General features: G+C 40.4%; 1 long non-coding RNA gene across 1 annotated transcript; it reads right to left on the bottom strand.

The window, feature by feature from the left end:
* Positions 1–3,928: 3,928 nt before the first annotated feature.
* Positions 3,929–24,506, bottom strand: LOC119150466. The gene is made up of 5 exons (XR_005105065.1): positions 24,358–24,506; positions 17,592–17,737; positions 16,236–16,341; positions 9,954–10,041; positions 3,929–4,101 (listed from the first exon to the last, which is right to left on the bottom strand). It is a non-coding gene; the product is annotated as an uncharacterized LOC119150466 (long non-coding RNA).
* Positions 24,507–25,145: the final 639 nt, after the last annotated feature.

Genomic DNA, 25,145 nt, shown 5'->3' with positions numbered 1-25,145 from the left:
GAAAATATTTGTCAGAAGGCACAAAGTTGTAGGCAGGGCACAGATATGAAGCTGGTAAACTAGCACAGGAAGGTGACATGGCAGTGAAGGCAACATCTGTAAGGCCCTGAAGATGAGGTTGGGAGATTCCATGTGATGCAGCTAAACGGGAAGCCAATGAGTGGCATCGAGGGAAAGCAAAACTACTACTGGATCACTTCATCTACTGTCACGTCAAGTCTCTGTGCAATTCACAGCTTACAGATCTACCAGCTAACACATTCCTCACTGCAAATTTCCAACTGAGCCAACTGTGCAGAAAGTTTTCAATTTGGCTCCACCGAGAATGCCTTTTTGTTCACAGCACGGAGAAATGCAGGAGGAGAGGGCTCCCATTTTCTGTCATTGCCATTGTACGACATTCGGCACACTGATGGTGGCATCCTTACTGGAATGCACCGTGCTTTGTGCAACCCTGTGAGGGACCCAGACGTAGAAACAACCCCAAAGTAATGCTCTCTGGATAACAGAGACCAGGTGCGCTGTGGTCATGAACAACTTTGCCACTGGGGAGAGGAAAGAGGACTGTACCAACTGCTTTGCTCTAACGATATTGCTTCCCAGCCTATTTATAGTGTGGTTTTAACAGCCATGGAGGACACATTACTTGGCTGCCCAACCTGGGGAACACAACTAGCAACGAAGGAGGGGGAGGAACAGCAGAGGTAATGGAAATCATAACACATAGACTACAAGATCATGAGAAGTCTCTTTTGTAACTCAGTGCAGCAAACAGGGGTAGAGGTGGTGAAGTTTGGGGTTCAGAGTATAATCTGGAGTTAGTCTCACCCAACTAAATGCAAATAAACTCTTCCAGGAGAAGTGAAGCTGTTCTGCATTTATGCCAAAAATAAATAGGAGCAGAGTCTCATCCAACATGATAACTACTTCTGCTGATTTCTTTTGGCTTGTTTCTTTCTCACTCCACAAAATGCTGCGTAACGGGCAAATGAACATGGAGTTCTCTTGCAATAAATTGGATGAGTGAACAGAGGGAAATCAATTTCTTTATGATGGCTCCTACTATGAACAAAACCAGAATGCCTAACGAGTGCTGGAATGATAGATGGAGTTCGAGGACAAAGTCTGTTATTACATTATGTTAAACTAAAACAGCTTTGTTGACTTCAATACATTTATTCCAAATTTTGCACAGATAGAGACTGTGACTGGAATATACACAGTCTACAAAGTTGTAGAGCAGGTTCTGGAAATTAGAGGGGTTTCTGCTTCTTCTGACACTTAGAACTAAATTGGATCAATCACCAATTACACAACACATAAAAGGGGGGGAAAATATAACATTTCTAACAATGGCTATACCAGATGAATTAATAGGAAATTTCTCTAATTTATGAGGTTTAAAAAAGAATTTCTTACCTGGGTTGGAACTACAGAGAGAGAAATGAAACTTTTCAAGTACATTAAATATATCATTGAAAAATAGCAAAACATGCTCTTTCACATAATATGCAGATGACCAGAAACAGTCATGTGTGTAAGATATCCTCTACTTAGAGTTTAATTGGAAATTAAAATTAATGTCATATACAATAATTAGGACTGATGTTCTCAAACTTTTTTAAACATTTCCCTTTGAAGCTATAGTTTGCTTACCCTGTTTTATACTCTTCATACCTATTAAACTAAAAATGTGTATACATAATTATGAACAAATCCAGAATCTGCTCCAAAACCCTACTTCCAGTGATTTATAAGGTTTGAGTTGGGCTGTCCAGCAGGATCCTCCATCCCTTTCATATCCCCCACCAGTCTGCCTGCCTTAAACCTCATCACTGGAGTATGATAATAATTTGTCAGAGGTACATTAAAGGCAGAAATTAGCACCTGTATTAATACCTAATTAGGGCTTTTAAAGAATCTTCCCATTGCCATACGGTGTCATCCCCTGGCAAATCTGAAGATAGGCACCAGACCAGAAAGTGCTCTTACCTGGAGCAGTAACTCCTACCATGCTGTGAAAGAGCACTGTTCAACTAATGAACTTATTTTGCAAGATAACATGTCAATACTAAAAAAAATACAAATGCTTAAAAATTCAGAAGACATCCACAGACATTAGGATGGAGAATCTGACTCACATCAGGAAGTTACCATTTCTGGGACACTCCTCACAGTGCACATTTTTCAGAACAGATAGGGATGATTAGGTTCTTCAGTTTGCCGTGGCTGGAGATAGTGATGTTTCTGGCCTACAGACAGCAGGGGAGGAAGCGAGATACTGCTGCTGCCAATGGCATGTTGAAGCCAAAAAGGTTCCATGTTCAGTCTGCAAACATCTTTGTGGAGCAGACTTTGCAGAGCTCCACTAGCAGCGCAGCTGAAGATGGCATTTCTGACACACATTAGGATCTAGTAACAGGGCATCCTCCAAAGCACTGATTCTTACGTCTGTATTCCTGACAAGGAATAAAGAGAAAGCCTTTCCTGATCCCTTTACTCTGATTCCTCATGTCTTTATTGTATCCTACAGGGCAGTATCAGAGGAATGGTGGAACATATTAAAACACATATGTGTATTTATTTATTCATTTAATTTACATTTGTACAAACCCAGGATCCGGGAAAAATGACTTATAAAGGGAATGTCTGTCTGCAGGCATATGGACCCCAAGCGTTACAGATGACTGCAAACTTTCTCTGAATTACAAATTTGTTGCTTAATTTTGAAACTGAAACGTCAATCTTTGAAAAAAAAATATTTTCTTAATATCCAAATGTTAAAAAAACTACTTCTGCTTATTTTCTACCTACTCACATGTTTAGCTGTTATTTTAAAAGGGGTTCTAACATCTCCTGATAACTGTTTACCAGTAGTCGTGGTTTCCAGTGACGACACCTGTGCCAGTCCTCTCCTGATTAAAAAGGGAGAAATCTCACACTATGAAGCAAACGTTCATGACTAATTTTCCCATCCAGAGGCTCAAAGTCAAAACCCAGTTTTGCAAAGTATATAAACCCACATTCATTTTAAGCTCTGTTCCCAGAGCATGTTTTTAAAGTAAAAATTTTGCTGAATGGAGATTGCCATACGCACATCTTCAGTGCTCTGATGAATCAAGTCTCAGATGCTGATGAAGTTGGAAAGCTAATTCTTATCTTGAATACAATCTTAGAAGACATCTACTTTTTAAGATTGGATTCTGAGCTCTTGATATACACTGTATATCTGTAACATCTAGGAAAATGTGTAAACACGTCTGACAAATGGGGATGAACATCTGTTGGCCACTCCTGGTTACTAAACAGGCTATCAGATTTGCATCACACACATACGTGCGTTTCCTAGCTCCCCTCAGTACATGACCTACTTGAGCTTCCTATGTGGAAGGTTATGGTTTAATCAGCAAAGTTCATGAATCGTCCTCTTTATATACTCTGCATGCTCATGTATGTAAGCTCCTACGGAACGTTTCATGCTTGCAGCCATTGCAGTAAATATTTTGAAATGGTCTGCGCATGCCAACTCCTACCTGAAAGTAAAACCACGCCATTAGAATAAATTCAGGACATTCCCTTTGTCAGCTACAGAATATAAAAAATTCTCCTGTGATTTTTACACAGGTGCGATACCCATTGGCTTAATGAGATTATACAGCAAGCAAATCGCAGCAAGGTTGGATTCAAGATTTGCAGGGAGGCATTCAGTGTATCAGGCCTGCAATAGGAAAAAATATTCATCAGCTTTGCAGGAGACCTTTGTACATAGCACAATGCCTCCCAGATCACTGAACAAGTCTGTCTTATCACCTACTGCATATATGTAAAATACACACCGCCTCCTGTCCTCTGAGCACAATCTGAGGAGCAAAATCACCTCTCCTTCTGTCGACCCTGACTGGGCAACGAAACCCATTATTACCTCACTCCTCGCTCGGCCTCCTCGGAGAGCAGTGTTCAGGTTTCTTTTCTCAGTGGTACTACATCAGTCACTATTACCAGACTTCAGCCTTTGCTAGATCTATTACACGTCATTCTGTAAATACGTTCACAAAAATCACTTTCCATCCCAGGTCAGGATTCAATGTGTATCAAGAAGACCTATAAAAGGAATAGAGCCATCAGACGTCACGTCATTCTGAAACAACCCCAAAAAAACAACTCGGCTTTTTGGAGGAGACAATAGGCTTTGAACTTGGTAATCACCAGTTATTCCTGATGGCTGTACGTAGGAAAAGCCACAGCCTCTACTGTTCATGGAGGCTGCAGATGTAAACCCTTCATTATTGTTTCTGCTATATAAACATTCTTTTGCTTTTCCGTGTATTTAACCTTTATGATGGCAAAGAAATTCAATGTTTAAATCAGCTTTAACTATGTTGCAACAAGGTCCCTCGAGTGACATCTTTATTTGTGTAAAAGGCAGAAGAGTTTGCAAAAATGGGGTTTAAAACACTGCTTCTAGTCCACAAAAGTATTTCTCTCACAGGGCACAACAGACAAGGAAAGAAGACAGCGTGTTCACCTAGGAAAAATACCTAAGATGGAAAGAGTTTTCAGGAATCCAGTTAAAACACAAAGTGTTATAGAGATTACAGATGTCACTGCAACCTGAGAGGACTACACAACTTGGGCAGACCCCTTTCAAGGCTATCTATCTAAATTGACTCTAGCGTCCAAGACAACATCAGAGTTGTATGGCACAAAGCCATCTCTACTCCTCTCCCACATAATGCATTTTTTGTGATGCATTGGATTTCTACATGTAAAATGACGGCATTTTTAAAGACACTTAAGCACCCTAATCTTTGAAAAACAGAAGCCCAAATAGTTTTACAAGTCTGGCCCATTATCAGCTGGAAACCTGGTCAGATTCAAGAAATCAGTAAAAGTACTTTCAGACACTTCTTTCTTTTCTCTGTTCATCATCAATATATCTTTTTCATATATTGGTCTAATCTAGACTGCAAGCTCTACTGAGGAGGGAATATGTTTTAACATTTATAGACTGCCCATATATTTATGCACTGGATGTGTTTTTATAACAATAAGTAAGAAAAAAAATCAATTATTTCAGTGAAGTGATACTTTCCTCAAACTAGCAACTGATATTAATGCCTCCAGCAATAGCTGATGCTGGCTATATCAATATCAGAGCCTTGGAAAGATCCTGGAAATTGTGCTTATGTGTTTCTCTAGTGTTTGCATTTTGGACTCTTGGAAAGTAATAAAGCATTGCAATACAAGATGTCTCTTGGCTCCTTGCTGACATAAAGGCACTCTGCTTATCAGTGAATTAAAGGCAACTTCTTACATTCACATGGCTAAACTATTACTGACATAAGACCACTACACCAAATGCCCAGAATACGTGCAAATGCACCGTACTCAAGCTTTTGTTTCATTATAAATTTCTTTGAACACTGATATAACGGCTGTATCTCCCTTTATGTAGGCTTTTTGTCCTTTCAGCTTTTAAAGTGCTTCTCTGGCCCACGTTGCAGGACACAGTTTCAGGCATATAGTTTGCTCTAGTGGTATGCATGCAAAATGAATGCAAAATATGCAGCCAAGATAAGCCCTGGCAGGTCTGGAAAGCAGAGCAGAAGACATAATTTTGCTCGTTACTTTTAGAATCTCTTCTATTTGATAATTATACAACCAATAGAGGGAGAAAAGCACTTTTCTTTGCCAGATATACGTATTTTCTTGTAATCAGGCAGAACTTTCCAGGATGCCCACTCTGTATTTGAATACATAGGAATTCATTGTTTTATCCACCCATTTCCACAGGACAAGGCCACTAAATAATGAGACCCATAAACCTTTATCATCAAGGAAAAATACAGATAACATAGAAACAGGCAGAGCCTTTGGTGGCATAAAAGGACACCTCTAGCTAGTTAACAGGAATAACCAATGCATTCCTGATCCTAAGTGCAATGATTTTAACAGCTAGTCTTACAAAATAGATCCCATAATTAATACATTTGAAACAAACTTGAGTTGCTAGATTAGGGCACTCTGTAGAAGCAGTGGGAGCATTCATTAAATTGCGCATCAGATATCCATTGTCTGAACATGGCACTGATAGTCTTATTGTAAAGCTGATTCTCTAATATTCTTGGGATGCAATGTACTGCATTTTTTTCATCATTTCCTCTACATGTAAACTGATCTCCTGCGTTGAAGCAGTACTATTTAAAACAAAAGGGTTTGATTTATAGCCAGTCCCCAGCCTCATAAATCACACCTGCAGTGTGGTGCTCTGAGCTCCCTGTGTTCTGCCAGCATTTACGTTTTATAAATGATTTGGGTTTACCTCCCATTGTGATGGAGCCTAATACAATTGCATTCTTCTCTCCCAGCATTCACTCTTGCTGTTGCTCATTATTCCCACTGGGAATTCAGACCTAGTTTTTGCAAGCTTGTAAGGGGGAGGGGATTGGTGTTGGTGTGGTTTTTTTTTAAATTAAGGAATGTTGAATTAAAAATTTATGTTCGCATTCTGTAGCTTTTTCTATCACTAGGCATACTATGCAGCAGATTTTTTTCCTCCCCATTGACTATGCTTATATTTAAGCTCCCATTTGCTAAGCTAATGATTTGGAACTTAAGCAGGACAGCAGCTTGAAATGTCCAATATACACAGTATTTGACCTTCAGAGTAACCCAGGTATGCACATCAGCCATCCTGTGAACTGCATAAGGAGCTTAAATTCTCATTTAAACAAAAAAAAAAAAAAATCACTTGAGCCCCCCAAAAGACTAAGTGTAAGGATTTTATTCTCAGAATCCACTGAAGTGTCCAGAAGATTCTTATATAATATTTTGCAATTGTGTCTCAAGTTCTCAACCATATAACAGTTCTAGTTGGTTAAGCACAGTTCAGACACTTGAAGATAACAAGACCTGCTCCTTTAGAGCTGACAGCCTTAAGTCCTGATTCAGAGAATTATTCCTAAAGTCATGGCACCATTTAACTGAGATTGATGGGATTTGTGTACATGACTTGATTTCCCCTGTTCCAAAACAATCAGTGATTTAGTTTGTTCAGTTAATGACTATCATCACTGTCATTTTTAATGTTAAATAATACTGCTACTAGCATACCTACAGCCAACAAAGAATTAATTGTAGTTTGAGACTGGTAAAAGCAAAAAATTAAGTCACATTTCTGTCACAAATACTCAGTACAGTTTAAATTCAGTTTTGGAGTCTAGTCTTCCAAGCATTTAAAACTGAGTCTACTATTTGATGAGATAGTTGCAAAATTTAGACTTGAGATTTGGAAGGCTGCAATGCATGTCAATGGAGATCAGGCTCAGACCTAAGCAGTTGGAAAAATATTTCTGAAATCAATAGTAGTTATTCAGAAAAGCTACTCCCTTTCCAACATAACTCACAGGTGGACTGGAATAAGTGGACCTGTTCCAGTTCAATGAAGGATTAAGCTAAACACTTCTATTTTCAAAGTAGATTAACTGAAACAAGAAGACATTTTGATTCCCATATTAGAGCTGTCCACACATGCATTTATACAGGAAGAGCTTTTGCACTTTAAATGCAAACCTTATTTTAATCCAAATTAACTTTCAAATGAAGGCAGCAAGCCTTGAATTATTGTGTCCATTCTCTGAAAATCCATATAAAAGTATTTGTATGAAGAGCAGGCTTCTGAAGTTCATAGTGTGGGCATAATCAGTTGTAACATTTTTTGTTAGGTAACGTCTAGCCTAATTTTTAGAACCTATTTTGGAATTATAATGACTGTGTAAAAACTAGTTATTCCAATAAGTGCTTCCAAAAAAGAATTCAGTGAATTCAAATGTTCTGAACAACGGTTTCAATTCTTCACTAGTTCAAAACTAGAATTTATTCTGAGAAAATAAATTTTAAAAATTACTGATAATTACTGAGAAGCAAACACCAAAATTTTTATGCCAACATTTGTTAGCTCAAGTTTAAATTTCTTGGATTTGTAACCCAAATGTGATAGAGCCATGAGGAGAAATGGTAACTCTGCAAATATTGTCCATCTGATATTTTATCTTGCTGCACGACAAGGTAGCAAAATCACTGCATGAACATCCTCCTTCATTGCAGTTATTGGTTGATCCAAAGGTCAGTTTTACCATTGGATTTAACTGCGTAGAGTGCAATTATGCAAATCCTGGTACACATACAAAAGGTTAAATTACATCTTGCTGTGTAGCCTTGCGCTCCCCCAAAAGCAACCATGTAAGGCAGGGGTCCTCAAAGTTTTTAACCAGGGGGCCGGTGCGCGGATGAAGTGGCAGGCAGTCATCTGCGGCTGCTTGGTTTCCCCCCCAGCTCCCGGCGGGGGGGCCTGTAAATACCGGGGGCCAGATTGAGGACCCTGGGGGGCTGTACCCAGCCCACAGGCCATAGTTTGAGGACCCCTGATGTAAAGCATGTAACTCCGAGCAGTTACAAGTCCTCTATTACAATTTGGTTTATAAAGTATCTTCATAAATGCAGCCTCTCATGAAGAGAAGTCCAGGATCATGAGCTTCATTCTGAAGTAGCTTCACATGCACCCACGACCATGAAATAGAGAGTTTTATTGTGGGCTTGGTCCAGCAGTATTTCAAATCCTTTTAATCCAGCTGCATGGGAGGCAGCATAGTCATGGTATATAACTTATCCTTATACATTCATTTGAAACAACCCTAAAATTCCAATGTTTTTTCCTAAAGGCAATGTCTTTACACAAGATCTTATAAAAAATAAACCTGTAACAGAAAATGTTTATGTAAAAAAAGAGATTTTTAGTTGAATGCATAAAGTCTGCTCCTCTCTCGAAGTAGTCATTTGGGTTAACTTTGAAGCTTGATTTAAATATTTGCAAATGCGCAAGATTTACTGTTGTCATTACACAAAGCAAAAAGGTATTAAATGTGCCCCAATGTCTTCAATGAATGAAACTCATTTCACTAAATGTAGACATGCTTCAGTTAATGGCTTTGTTTATAATGTGAAGCAGCAATTACAAGCTGTATCTGGAACACTGATAAACTCATCCAATCACCTCTCAGATACTGGCACGACCAGTTTAAAGGGGACTACTAAACTTCTGCCTGCTGACTTTCCGTTTGCACACACAACTGTGGTAGCTGGAAATGTGCAGTTTGATTTGCATACACAGCTTTGACTTCTTCAGACAGGGCTGAAGACAGGTATCTAGAGTTCTAGTGGAAATTTGCCCCCCTGTGATTCCTTAACACGCTAGTATTCTTGACATGATCCATCCAGCTGTTTTCCTGAGTTCACATTCATATAATAAAAAGTCTTGCAATCTGTCGTTATTGGAATCCAAATGGCTGCCCCAAATGCTCCTGTAATAGATCTGATACTTTGAAAATACATTTAAATATCTAGACCTAGCAGAAGAGGACTGCCTATGTCCACTTCTGCCGTTCGTTTACCCCTGGGAGAAATCAATACAGAAAATCAAGAAACTTGCCAAATAAATACCTGATAGATCCATTAATATGAAATAATAATCAATAAGAAGGCTTTCTTGGCAGTAAATGACTAGCTGGAGGACCTATTAACTGTGAGAAATTTCCGATGCAGCGTGGAATCTGATCCTGAAAACACTTATACACATTATCAGTTCTTACTCTTGCAAAATAATCCTGATTTGTGAGCCAGATTTGCTCATTAAAGTAAATCCTACATAGGTACCATAACATACCTATTGTTTCTTAGCTACATTAATAAAGTACCATTTTTAGACCATTTGTTAAAAAGTTCTGCAAATGTCACTTATAAAATTACTTTAAAAGAAAAAAAAAAGCAGGAAAAAAATGGCAAGCGGCTGCTTTCTTAAGAGCTTTACTTTTTAAAATTGATTTCTATGGATACACTGCTTTGGTCCTATAATGGTCTTGCTTCAGTACAGTAAGCAGGAGGGAAACGGAACTTACCTTCAACGTTTCAGCAGGCTTAGCACCTTCATTAGCTAAGCGTTCCTCCAGTGGTGCCCAATGGGATACATTATTATTTTTTTTCCTTCTGAGAAAAAAATAATTCTTGTTCTTGTCCCAGCAGCTGATCTCAGCACAATAATAAGCAACTGTGTCATTTCTCCCCAATATACCCCAGGCAGCTTTCTCTGGCTGAGTCACACAATGTCAGCTGGTTACAAACTACTTAGCATCCCAGATCATTCATACAGAAGTATCATCACTGACTTCTCCCCTCCCCCAGAATTGAAGTTTTTAGTTTATACACAGAACCCTGTTTTCTAGAAGAATACTTAGAATGACGGAATGATTATCAATGCAAATAACGAATGCCTCTGCTCCAAAATAAATGAGTTATTAAATGTTGCATCAATCCCACCTTATCCAATTGTACATGAGGAATAATTCTCTGATGCTACAGGTTGTTCTGCCTTCTTGTTCTTTGATGAAGATGATCATTATGATCCCCAGGATAGGTCTCAAAGACATTTTTAAGGAAAGCGTTTGACAAAGACAGAGCAATCTTGGAAGAAAAAGAGCCTATACAGAAAAATCATTTTCTTTAGATGCAAAGGAGGCAGAGAAGGGTAACATATTTCTTAAAGGGTCAGTAATGGTAGACACAGCTTTTCACCTCTATATCACTAGTTCAGATGTAGCTGAGGTTGTCAGTGATAAAAAGTTGGGTGTCTACAAATGCTGATAGGATGTTTTGCAGCCAAGAGGCCGAGGGATTATTTACAGCAGCATCGAAGACAGAAAGGAGGCAAAATAGGGTTAAATGAATGTTAGCTTTCAAAATAACATGAAGACATATTTCTAGACAGAATACAGTTAAAAGAAATCCTATCTCCAGGGTGAGGTGGACTAGTGACCCAACAGCTGTTTTCTACAAGATGTTTTCAGATATAATAGGATCACTGCTACACTTAGGTCAAATGAAAATTTTCCCTAGACTAACTTCTAAGATTGCTACTGGTCTTTCAATCATTCATCAAAATTCCTCTGTCATCCAGTCCATAAAAAAAAAAATAATCATCTCTGTTTACTAGGTTCAGAATGGCCAGAAAAGTTCATTAGAAAGTTCTTTTTAATTAAAATATTGTCAAGTTTGGTATTTTAAAAAATCATCACTACATTCACTATTTTCAAGGTGTTTCAAGTGATGACAAATCTCAATGACTGTAAAGCTAGCCTGTGCATTCTGTATCACGATCAACACCACTGTTTTTTCTTTTTACTGTTGTCTTTCAAGTTTCATGTAGCCTTTTCAGCCTTGGGGCTATGTCACCCTATCTACTAACTAGTACATTGGATTCTGATACTGCCTGGGTTTTCAGGACACTGCTGCAGAACAAATCACCATCATGATCAATATCTGGGGAGCTGTGACATTGCTAGATGTGAGCTTGGCTCAATGACTCCATTAGCACCATCAATACACATCCAATGGCCATGTGAACAGCTATGTGATGTAGTAGCAGTCTCTTCAGAAGAATCATTGACTGACTTAGTGCACAGACACAGAACTGACAATTAAATGAACTAACAGCTTCAATTTACTTGCCACGATCAATTCAAGCTACAGTGCAGTCATGCGGGGAAAAGTTAGGAGCAGCATGACCAAGCCTGAACCACAGCTCCCATTTTGTGACACATTGTCTCCCAATAAAGAGTTTTTCTGTCAAGGGCAAATAAAGACATCTTAAAAATCATTCTTCATGGTAAATCTTAAAGGTGCTCTTTCAGACACAAGGAAAAGATTTTGGCCAAGAAAACTAGGGAACAATTAAGTGGAGCAGCTGCTGAGTGGGCAGCAGGTCTTGTTTGCAGTGAGCAGGGAAACCTCCTGCATCTAGAATGGAGTCTACTGAGTATTTGCATATAACCCATACCTGGGTCTGATTCTTTGCTGTCTTGCATAATAGGTATTTATATCTGTGCAAAGACTGTGAAACATGGTCACTCTGAGCACTTTCACAGTCACTTTGCAGCTCACAGAACAGGACAGTGGAGGGATGGTCCCCAAAGCCAGTACTGCCATTACATGCAGTAAAACCTCCGTTTACATATTTCTCCATGCACCTCCTCATCCACTTATTTCCTTCATCCTGGATACAGGAATAGTTTATTTACTTTTCATATCCCTATTCTGTCTGAAAAAGGTAAAGCACTCTTTAAAACTGATAAAACACTAAGTCACACTGAAGTGGTTTTGTGAAATTCATCCAAGTTCTTCAGTACGATTGACACTGTTTCCTTTTAACGTATGTGGCAGAGTTGAATAGACTCCCTGGAGACTCCACAGTTACTGTCAGTAGAGACAAGAGCCCATCCCAAACATAACTTTCAATCTGTTCATCCCTCCTTGAATACTAAGTAGAGCCTTTTCCTCTTGCAATGTACTGAAACCACCTCTGGATAACAAGAACACCTCCAGCAGTCCAATACCACCTGACTTACTTTCTAAGGTATGTGTCCTAATGCCACAATTGCTCCCATTGTTAGATGTAACTCAGGCCAAAAGGATTGTGCACTGCCTTTTATCCAACCCTACCAGCATGGAAAGTTCCACTGGGAGATACCCATTTGTGTCAGGGGCAGCATAAAGCATCTTGAAATATAAAAGAACCACTAATGAAGAGAGGATGCACCCAGAGGACAACAGAGATTTAAAGCAAGCCACAAAGTGTTCAGAGTCCTAAACCCACCCACACCCCACCCCCAAAAAAAAAAAAAACCCAACCCAAACAATTAACTTTTTAAATGAAGTACCAATATAGTAGTAGTTCCATGTAACAGCATCAGTCAAAAGTAACAATTTACTTTTTTTTTTTTTTTTTTTTTTGGCCTATGGGCAAGTAAATAAGAGAACTCCCCACCACTGGTTCTTTAACCCATTTGTATAGATACAGGATCTCTGAAAATGCAATGTAAATTCAATTTTGGCAAAGCTTTGGTTATTACAGAAGCAGTAACTTTAATTTCCCCAGTAACTGTCTGCACGTACCATCACTGAAGTCTTACACTACAATACAAAGTTTGGAGACTGTTTTCACCATGTTCCTATTATTTTTTCCTGGACTGCAAGATTACTTTAAAGAAAAGAAAACAATTGCGATACATTGTTTGATTGTGATCACTCATTCAACAAATGTATCATTTACAGAACACATTCGCATTTCACATGCTCCAAGTTTACACAACAGTGTGCCCCTCTTTCCAACAATTTGCATGTAAAATCTGGGGGAAAAAATCTCCTATTAGGTAAAAAATCCTACCCACATACATGCTAGACGCCTTTAAATGTCTTTTCAAAAGGAGATGGGTCTCGGGATAAAATGCAAGACATGAAAGGCCTGCAGACTGCATACAATTGTCTTGTGAAACAAGAGACATGATGCTCCGACAGCGCAGCCAGTCTTTAAGCATTACTATACGTCTGCAATCCAGCCTGCCTTCAGTCCTGCAGCACAGCTGCAGTCCCAGGGGGTGGTTTCCCCGAAGCCCATAACACCAGGCTGGTTACTGGCTCTGACACCCCTGGCAGCAGCCCTTTCACGATTCCACATGTCTCAGCCCCTCTTCCAGGTGCACGCACCCGAGTGCCGGTGCTGGGGGCTCTGGGGGCTCATCAGCCGTGGTACCCTGCACAGATACACCGCAAAAACAGTGCATACCTAGAGTGTAAAAGGGGATCTGAAGAATAACTTAGCCTGACAGATAAAAGAGCCAATTAAAAACAGTGACATGATTCAGATACACAGAAATCTATGATGAAGAAAGAAGTACAGTGCTATCCTGCTACCCCTGCTCAGAAGAGAAATGCTACTGGCTTTGCTGGATATTGTACCAGTCAAAAAGTAGCAAAGACATAGTATTTTGTTAAGAGATTTTTTACTTGCATGACACATGCATTCAAAAGATAACTTCAGTCTCCTATTACTATGAATGCATTAAACTATGTTTAATGACATAGCACAGCATCATAAACATTCCTGAAACCACTCTGTTTATCTTCTGGTAGTGAATTTGATATGACTAGAAACACTTCAAAATTTGTTAAAATAATTTGTAAGCCAAATATTGTCATCATGGAAGCTCATGCCCAGGTACTGGAAAAATATGAGTATCACATTATATTTGGCATGATTATTGGCTTGTAGTAAAACACTGTAGAACAGGTTATAAGAAAAATTTAGAGTGGTATGAATAGCTGTATTATTGAATTCTATCATATTGCTTAAGACAGCAAGTACATGATCTCTTTCGACTTTTTAAATTGTTATTTGTATGGACTTAGCTGTCCTCTGTTGAATAATGTCATACAACCACTGACCCAAAAAGCCAATTGATCAGCTGAACAACATAGAAAGATTTAGTATCTGTACACAACACAGCAGTCTTTTTGCACTTTGTGTACCTGAGATGAAGTACTATGTAACACCACAATGTGCCATTCAGAAAAATGTTGTCTCCAAAGCAAATTAATTAGAATGTCTTTAGCTGCCCAGTTCTAGGATTGCAGACTAATGCCAGATTTTGCCAGGAAACCAGTCCTGATCTCTTCCTACTCCTATTGTTCACTGGAGGCAGACAGGAGGTGCAGGAGGTGGACCACTTTATTTTGCATACGTTACTGACTTCTCAGTTCACAGTTTACTATCAGTTTGACTTCAATGGGAGTAGTGACCAAAAAGAAGACAACACTTTGTGTATGACTGGCTCAAAAGACTGTTCATTCTCTCACTACTAAACATTTGGTAGGATATTAACAACAAATTTTTGCAAAACCCAACTGGTTATAGGCTTTGTTGCAAACTGCTGAAAGTTTCACATTACCAGCATTTACACTATCAGCCATTTACTCGTGTTCACCCTCCCTCCTATAGCCTTCACACGTCCCCCTTGGAGAGGCGGTCTCAATGCAGCAGTCCCTCCCGCACACTCAAAACCTACATTACCAACAATCAAAACAGTCCTCCCTCCTATTCTGTACTGAAGGAACTATGCTTTATTTTTAATGTGCCACACAACCCACTGCTGACACCAAAAGCAACATTCCCAAGAACAAGACTACGTAACAGATTTTGTTCAACGCCTTTAAGCCTTTAAATGACAGGATGTCTCAGCAGCCCTAATCAACCAGTCATAGAATCGCAGAGCCATGGAATGGTTGAGGCTGGAAGGGACCTCTGGAGGTCATCTGATCCAACCACCCTGCTCAAGCATGGCTACCTGAAACAGGTGGCCCAGGACCATGTCCAGACGGCTTTTTAACATCTCCAAGGATAGAGACTTCACAGCCTCTCTGGGCAACCTGTGCCAGTGTTTAACCACTCTCATCATGAGAAAGTGCTTCCCGATGGCACCTCCTGTGTTCCAGTTTGTGCCTATTTGAGTGCACAGCCTGACAGAAAGATGACAAGGAACAACCAGCTAGGGTACCAGGCAGAGTGGTAAGACAAGCAGGCATTGGTATATGAGAAGACAGAACCTACTCTAAATCTTTCTATGCACAATAGAGTAGGCTCCATACACAGAGGGACCAGTTTTTCACTCCGTTAGAGGTCCTGCCATGAGGTTTGTGATACAGCTTCTGTGACAAGCTCAACTTGCACCCTCCATGCTCTCCTATCCCTATCAGAAGATCAGCCTCAACCTCTGTAGTGACGGGGACACTTAAATAAATTACAGTGAGATTTCTGCAAACTGTCATCTGGAAAGGGCCAAAAAGCTTAATTTTCTTCATTACAGAAGCTTCAGGGCAGGAGTTTGAATCTTTGTTCTGCTTTATTTTCTCTGGTAAAATATCAATTTAATGTTTTTGGAAAGATTTTGCCTTTTTTTTTTTTGTGGGCATATCATCAAAGCCTATTAGTGCAATACTCGCTATCGTTCATTTACTGGAGAAAACTCGTTAAACACATGTCACTTCAAAACTGTGTGACATAACATGAAATTGAAATGACCTTTATTTTGGCACACTACTGCACTGCGCTAGAGTATTGCTAAATCCCAAGCGTTGTCTGTTTACAAATGCCAGTCAGGCTACTACTATGGCTCTAATGTGCTCAGAGATTGTGCAGCCTATGAGCAACTGTAACTAACTGCAAATAGTAAAGGAGCTTTTGGGGAAGATCCACAGCTTAACAGAGAGCAAAGCCACTACTTTGAGACAATAGATTAATTTATGCTGGAAATTTGACCGAATAGAAGTGGGAACTTTGACTGATTACTCACTTTTGTCAGATGCTGTTTCAGTGTTTGGCCTCCTGTCTTGCAATTCGTGAACTTGCATCTTGGGTCTAAGTTACTTCTTCCCATCCATATGGTTCTCACACCAAGTCTGTTAAGAGTGACAGCTGAATGAGTCACAGTCATGCTTAACTTCAAGCACAAAGGTGTCTAATTCTTAGTCTTAAAAATGCACATGACTGCATCATAAAAAGCCACAGGCTACACCACAGATCTTCAAAGCACTGCCACAGAGTGCACAGATGCAAACGTCAACCCTCCAGCGCCCACCTTCCCGCTTTCAGGACTCAGGACAGTCAAACAAGAGTCAGATTTCCACTCATTTCCTGAGGTTGCTCAACAGCTTTGGACAGCATCAAATGGATGCTGTGGATCACTAAGTTTCTGTCCCCTAGACCTTTTAACACACATTCGGTCGTCCCTCTCTCTCATCAGGGGACTCCTCCTGAAGAGGTGCCGAGCTCTAAGACAAAGACGTGACTGATTCTTATATCTGTTCCAACAAGGGCCTTCATGGCTATAGCAAATGCAGCATTTCACTGTGTCCAGCTGAGGTCCTTCTCCTGAGGCCTAACAACACAAAAGACATTTTGTAATAGCTCCCTTTGAAATCAAATTAGTAATGTTTCAAGGCGTGACCCGTAAAGGGCTGCTGTCCAGAATCTACATGTGTTTGACAGACACATCTTCCACCTAACAGGCCACTTCAAGAGTACAGATGGAATCAAGATGTGTGAACAGAGCTCCAAAAAGAGAGCCATGGGATATCAGGATACACAGCAAAGCACTATATCTCAACAGATAAAAAGGAAAGAATATCAGATACACTGTGAAATAGCTCACTTCAGCTGGTAGGACAGATTCTGACACCATTATATAGGTGAGATTATTGCAGAGGAAGATGCTATTCCATATGTACAAAAGCCAGCAAAATACAGCCCAAAGTAAACCATATAATCTTGTGCCAACTCCTTATAAAGGTCATACAAAGTCACAATCTCCTTTTCACATGTGACCCTACACTGCAAAATACTCAAAGTTACTGTGGGCTGTAGCTCTGTATACCCAGGTATCCTGGAGGGCTGGAGACTAGTCTTTAGAATGCAGCTTATTTTACCTAGCTAGCTAGCCATTTGTTAGCTGAAGGACTATGCTTGGTAACTTACACACAATGTGTATTTCGTTTCAAAGAGCTAATAAGTATCAGGGGAGAACAGTTCAGAGATAAACTTTAGTGTACCTTATGCAACAGGAACTGTGGGTCTTCAGAGTAAACCAAAATGAATGGAAAAGTTAGAAAAAAATATAAGTTTTCAGGTTTTCCATGATGTATTTGCTTACCTGTCAGAAAACTAACAACCCCAGTGTCCTGCAGGGTGAATCTCTCTGGAGCAGGAGTACGAAGATGGGAACCTCTTCCCATGGTGTATGAAAGTGGGAAAGCATTTGGTGGCTGGCCTTTCCAAATATCCAAAGGTCCCATTTGACTGTAGAGAGAATCAAAGAAAGTCAATGCCCTAATGCAGGCCAGACCTCAGCTCCATAATTCATTTTCACATGAATTCACAGACAAGGGGTGGGGGTGGGGGTGGGGGGGAATCACACTAGTATATCAAAAACCCCTATAGCAGCCAAATAAAATGAAACACCTGCTGGCAGGAACTCCACCAGCTACTTAGTGTTGCCAGTGTCTCCCATCTGAAAAGGGGACATACGCAGAGATGAACGTGTATTTTACAAGATGAAACGGAGTCCAAGGCAAGACCATAAAAAAGGTAGGCTGTGCAATGTACACTGTGTGTCAGGACCAGCCACTTCTGAAAAGAAACCAGGTACTGTAGGCTGGGACTAGGAGCTGAGGCTAAGCCACCAGGCTAAGACACAGGCTTACCTGTGACAGCAAACGGCAGAGTTCACCGATGGTATAACTGAACTTGTATCAGACTCCCAGTGGCTCATTTTTTCAGCAGCCTTCAAGTTCTGCCTCTGCTAACAACAGGAACAGCAACCACGGAACAAATTTCTGCCTTCTCACAAAAAGGACAAAGGAGCATGCAGTACTCTTAAACAAATTTGAGATAAAGTTATAGCCAAGATTTGGCCAGAGTTTTCACATATCAGTATTTTCAGCCATAAATCACTAACACTCATGATTTTCACACTATTTTTCCAGAAAGCTACTTTAGTAGGGAACTAAAGTCACAGGGAACAGGGAACTGTCACAGTTATTACAAAACTACATACAAGTGCCATCCTGATGAACCTACGATCCCCGTGAGACATGCACAATACGAGATTCAAATCCTGATGTGAAGGACCAACCCAAACAAGGTGGGAATTCAGCTCACTCTCCATGTTCAAGCAGATCTCCCTGCTTGAACTGTGAAGGTCATCAGTTGTCACATTGACTTTCACCTTTAACAGCTGTCCCTCAGGACACGAGCAAGAAAACCAAAACACTACCACCAGAATTTGATAATGAATGGCTTTGCGCATGAATTGTAGTGTGGCTGCAGCACTCTCTCTTGGATTATAAACCTAGTTAAACTTTTGATTACGCAGTAAGTAAATGAACGGTTTCTCATCAGGTATTTGTGTCAGCAGAGTGAGACCATCCCATTGTATCTGAAGCGGTAACTGGTGTTCTCCACGTGACATGTAAATAAGCTTGGCCCTGGAAACTGTGCTGTTGGAGTACTGGGTAAGAGGAAGCTTTAAAACAAACAAACAGACAAAAGAAAAAAGCAAACATTAAAACTAGGACTAAAGACCAAAGGCAATGATCAGTCTGTCTCACAGACTGTCACTCAAGTTTGGGAATGTGAGTCGATGCTTATGCACTGAGATCCCCCATAGAGTGGTACCTCTTTCTTTTCAGCCTATCATGACATATTTACAGCTTTGTCTCTCAGCAGTCCCTACTGAGACTCCAGGGATCCACACTGGCCTGTCATGAATGATATTTTTCTTGTGCTACTACTATTTAGAGCCAACAGAAGATATGCAGCAAGGAATTAAGAGTCTGTGTTAATGTGATTTCCCCATATATCCTGGATTGGGTTAAACACATTCTTTCTCTCTTTCCCTTTTTCAGCACTGCTTCCAAATGTATATGGTATACAAGTAAGCTTACATTAACTACATCTGTACTAGAAAACTGAACACGTTCTTCAGGATTACAGCTACTGGTTGCAGATAGTTCCTATTCATAGTATTTAACCCTCTTGGGCTCCAAAACAAGATGGTCAGTTACCTGTTCAGAATGGGTCCCTGGTTGGAGTTAATCCCTGAACAGTGCCTGTAAATTATTTGGGAGAATCCTAGTTGGTCCAGGTCTAAAGCCGGCCAGGGACTCTTCTAATACTTTCGGTGCAGACAGTGCAGTGCTTGGGAACGTTTCCTCAAAGTATTTTTTATAGACATTGCTGTACAGAACAGAAGAAGAAACTCGAAGTCATACAGAATCCAATATCTAGTGCTTTGGGTTTACAGTGGCCTTCTTTTGTTTGCATTTAAAATCCTCGTCAAAACCATCTTAAAACCCACCAATACCATATCTTACCGGTTTACAAAACTATTCAATGGCTCCTATGAGCACCTTGATTAGCTGTAAGTGTATTATCAAACCTAACTCATCATATTTGGCACAGGAAACACTATGGGTATGTAAATCATACAATCACACCCGTAAATGATACAACCCCTTCTGGTCTGAAGGGGTCTAACTGTTTTTCAGACCTCCATGAAGAAAGAGAAGAGACCTGAGTCTTTCCTAAAGGGGTACCCAAACGGTATCATTCAGATCTGAAAATGAACCCCGAGTCACATTACAGAGCAAGCCAGTGTTTACAGGTCTTTACTCTAGGATGGAGTTGCCCATCTCTTGTTCGAGTTTGACAGATGCCACGCTAAGGCCACTGGTTATTGGGTTATTCCAGCATTCACTGCCGATGTAGAGTCGACCTGTTTCTGCTCAGTTATGCAGCCAGGCCACATCACCCCTCAGTTTCACTGTTCTTTCTCAAAATGATACACAGACACAAGGACAGTAGTTTCAAACCTTACAGAGTGGAAAAATGTTCTCTGCTCAGAGGCAAAAACCCCTATCTCCCTGGTATCATTACTTAGTAGCAATAACTCCAAGGTGTTGAGACCACATTTAGCTTTACGGAATAAAACATAACAAGCTGTCAAAATGTGCATAAATAAATTAGAGTCATTATTCCAGCTTAAGGTTCTGGGGACATAAAAAATCCTCTTGAAGTTCGTTGTGACATATTTTGCAGCGGGAGCCAAGCATTAAAATTACGTCCTGTATACAGAGAGCTGTAAATGCATTCTGTCTTAGGGCCTGGCACTGCGGTGCAGAAATCAACAGGCCTGCCTTGGAATAGAAAATAAAGCAGTCGAGGGCCAATTCCCTGCTCCTGAGCACAAGTTTCATGGCACAGCCCATGTCCATATGGCTAAATTCTGTCCTTCTGCTCACTCCCCAAAGAGGAGTCTTCATCCATATCTGCCTGCTCGGAACAGTGCCTGGCTCACGCTCCTGCCCTAACCCCTATCCAGACACGGTTGCAGAGTGCTGGCTGGCACAGGCAAAGCCACGCAATGGAGTGTGCTAACAGCTAAACACCACAGGTCACCACATGCCACTGCCCCTGGCCCTGCCCAGGTTACTAACACAGACACAGGCTGGGACTTCTGCTAGGATATTACCCTAAGTCATGCTTACCTTTCCATAAGCGACTTCCAGTTGCATAGTAAGAAAGGCAGCAAGTGAGACCCAAAAAAGGCATGAGGAATGAAGACACACATATGTTTCATGTGCACATAAAGGGACATAAAGGAGCTGTACCAGGTGAGACCACAGACCGGTCACACCTCCAATGGCACAGACTCAAGAAAAAGTATGAGACCAGAGTAAGTGTGCAGCGGTGCCTCCCCAGTACAGTCTCCTGCAGCACTTTGTGACGCAGGGAATTCCTGAGCTGAAAGTGGTATCTTGGTATTGAATAGCCCTCTGAGGATTCTTCTTGAAAGAAAACGAACGTCTATTTAAATGCTACATAATTAAAAAGTCAGTGAAAATAGGCTTTAGCAATTTGAATTATAAACAAGGAGCAAACCTATTCACTCAGAAAATGCATTTTACATCAAAAGAACATCAAAAAAGGATGAAGAAGAGTAGTGTCATTAGAAGACAGCATCAAGCTGAAAGCTACAGTCTAAGAGCAAAATGGCGATGACATTGTCACAGAAGGCTTTTGCTTGGGCTCAGTGCACACAAAACAAAACAAAAACAAATTTCATAGCATATTCAAGGCAGAACCTGCTGTGACAGAAATCAAAGCAAATGGCTAATAACTCAGCAGCAAAACGTAGGATCCTTCCTAGTTTGCAAACAACAGTTTTTATAGCAAAGGTTTTTCCTGACTTTTTTGGTATGTCCCTTTAAGGTTTTGAAAAACCCATAGCAGCTGCATCTTTTGGTCCTGATGGGTATTTTTGAGCTACTTGCTAAATCCATATTAGGAGCGGAGGCAGCCGTGGCAGTATGAAGAACTGTTCCATTCCTGAGTGGGAAATTCCATGAGATAAAGCATTCTTGCATTTTGTCCAGCAGAAATACCGTATTTCCACTGAAAATGCCATACTAATAAGCTCACGAGTGATTTTTCTTTTAACATAAATAAGACAGAAAAAATTCTGAGGCTCTCTTTCTCCCCTTTTTTCTTCCCCTCTTTCTTTCTCTTTCTCTTCAAAGTGGGAGCAAGCTGGTCAAAACAAAAATCTAAATATATTCCCCCCACCCCCTAATAATAAAGAAATGGATATTCGCTTACTTTTGCCTTGTTGTATCAAAAGCACACCAAGGGAAAACCATCCTGTTTTCCAAAACCTGTTGGCCACAGACATGAAAGACTCCCTAGAAACACACCTAGCACAGAAAGGTTTGTGCTTGCTCTATGCTAACTCACAGCTCAGGCATAGCCACGCAGGTGTAAGTTTTAACATCCATGATTTGAAACCTCCGAGACTTCTCCTCATCTCCATGCACTTTGTAAACATGACACAAAAGCATTCCAATATTTTTATTTGGTAAATTAGGGAAAGCCTACAGAAATTCATTTGGAGCAGGTGACAGAGCAATTCTGACTAGGACAGAAATCAAGAAGAATGCAAAATCTTCAGCCAAACTTGCGAAGGCAGTATAAGGTGCTGCAATGCAGAATTCCCGCATTCTATATATCATCATCTGATATATATTAGAGGAATGCAGGTTACATCATTTGATTCTGTTCTGCCAAAAATTTCCTCATCTGCAAAACGGTGACAGCAGTACTGCCAACCTCACAGGGATCCTGTGAGGACAATGAACTGCTTTGCAGTGTTCCTACACTGGGCAAATATTAGACGAAGGACAGAGTAGCCCATCACCACCCTATGGCCTCCTCGTATGTCAGAGAGGCATACAGAGCTCTCAGCATGCAAAGCAGCTCTATTCATTCTCACTTGTAAATACTGTTGTGATGGATTATCAGCTACTCAAAAGAGCAAAACACAAGCCCAAGGTTTTGCCAGCAAAAGCTGTGAGCAAAAGCAGTTGGGATCTAGCTGCGATCACTAGATACCAGCCAGGGCAACACAAGAAACACAATATCCAAAGACACACAGGAGTAGGACGGGATCAATTTATCAGCCAACAAACTCGACATAATTACCACTAGCTATAAACATGCTGATTGCAGTACTATTTAAACATAATAAATTAGATTTCCTTTCACCAGGAGGAACAATCTTTGCCCTGGTGCTCTACTGTAGATTGACAGGAAGGTAGGGAACCATGCACGCCACTGGGGAAAGATCTGTGATCATTTTACCTAAACCAGCACTGATCTGGCTTCCTCAGGTCACTAACCACCTTCAGATCAGAACACAACCACTATACTTATGCAAGACATAAAAATACACTGTTTACAGTTATATGTGTAAGATCAAATTAAATAGGGAAAGGGGAGAAGGGTAACGTAGGACAAATGAATCTAATAAAATCATATCAGAATACATTTGGGTTGCAAAGCGTTTAAGAAAAAAATCGGGGGGGGGGGGAAGTGTAAAATGACCCTTCAAATTAACCAGTAACTCTATCAAGTCACCCATACAGCAAGGGCTCAATGTTCAATACTAGCTTTATAGGGAAGGGAAGTATTTTCGTGATATGGAAACTATCATGAGGGTAGCGGGTGGCACAAGCCCCTCAAAAACACTGCATTTTCAAAGCAGTTTCAAACATGCTCTCAAAAGGAACAGTTTTATATGACATTGTCCCCAAGCCTCTCACACCCTGTTAGCAATCTCCATGTCTTGGAACATATATGGAAAAAAACAGAGGCATCTCTACAAGGTAACCCTGGAAACAGGCTAATATACAGCAGGGGCAGATTTACAGGAAGACACCACGAGGTTCCCCATTTCTTTTCCCCTCAGCCTATGTTGTGGCAGGAGGAAAGGCAGACATCATAAATACGGGAATCCCCCAAAAAACTAAGAAAGGTTTTTCTGAAAATACTGTGTGTACAAGATTATATCCTACTCCTTTCCCCTCTGGTGGTTACAGTCCAGATTACATAGGCATGCCTTATCACTGAAGACAGACAATTAAATATGGGAACGGCTGTCAAGCAAATGGTCTGCGTTCTTGTGAAACCATTTCACCATTCTTCCACAAACAGGAAAATATTTAGCAAGAGGTGTGCAAACTGGGCACAGATGTAACAGTGCGATTGAAAGGTGGGTGTCATCTGCTGAAAGCAGATCTAGACAGAAAGATTCAGCATGAAAAACGTTTCCTTTGTCCTCCAAACTGAGAATTTTCTTCCTCTGGTCTGAAAATGTTTGTTACATTTATTCTGAAATTTTGAGTGTTTTCTGTTCACACTTCCAACAACGAACTGTCAGCTGCAGTCCCATATTTACAGTAGTTCTCAGAAAAACCTACTGACCACAGCAAAATATTCCTCTGCTTGCTCACAGAGACCAAAGCATTTGAGCCATTGGAAAATACAGCAGAGAATAAAACATTCAGACATTAAAACCCACTTACCCATTTAGTTTCTCTCTAACAGCCCTTCAGAGCTTCAGTTCAGTGACATGAGAAACTCCCAAATCTGGTCAGTCTGAACAGAAAGTACTTTCCAGTAGCTTTGATGTGTTCTGGTGAGATTCTGCATTACTCCAGAAGCTCCAGGGATATATGCTGTAGTAATATATGGGTTGAAATTTGTCTTTACATTTTTGTACCGCTAAAATCCTGCATAATCCTCATTTTGAAGACTTAAGTGAGACTTAAGCAGCGCATAGCCTCATACCAGGTCTTCTTTGTGTTGGCACAAATTTCACCCAGGCAAGACAATATTTGCTCAGGTGCAGTACCTTGGGTGAGAGTTAATCCCTTTCATTTCTGACACAATAGTTATTATGTACAATAACTAATAAAAGCCACTCTTGAGATCGACAACCTACACATTTTCAATTTCCTCTCATGTACTCTAGCCTTTCATAAGCTCCTTTGATCCTGTATAGGTGTCAATCTTCGCGTGCATATAGGTCACAAGAAAGTTCATCTCATGTTAATAGCCTGGTCACCTTCAGATGCATTGATTTGAAGCTATTTCCATTTCCAAATTTCAATTTATCATCTTTTTTTCAGTCACTGCATTATTCTTAAAGACACCAGGCTACAGGGACTGTGATTTTGCTTGGTCTCTGTATTAAAGAGGAAAAAGTCAAGTCAAATATGAAAGCTTCCTTCTTGCCTGGCCAGTTGGAGACACGTGTACACCATACTTTTCCCTGTCAAGGGAAAGGTGGGCCACCTGAAGCAGGGTTTAC

This window comes from Falco rusticolus, chromosome 6, assembly GCF_015220075.1.
Source record: "Falco rusticolus isolate bFalRus1 chromosome 6, bFalRus1.pri, whole genome shotgun sequence".
Classification (NCBI taxonomy): domain Eukaryota; kingdom Metazoa; phylum Chordata; class Aves; order Falconiformes; family Falconidae; genus Falco; species Falco rusticolus.
This window is presented reverse-complemented; position numbering and strand designations above follow the sequence as displayed.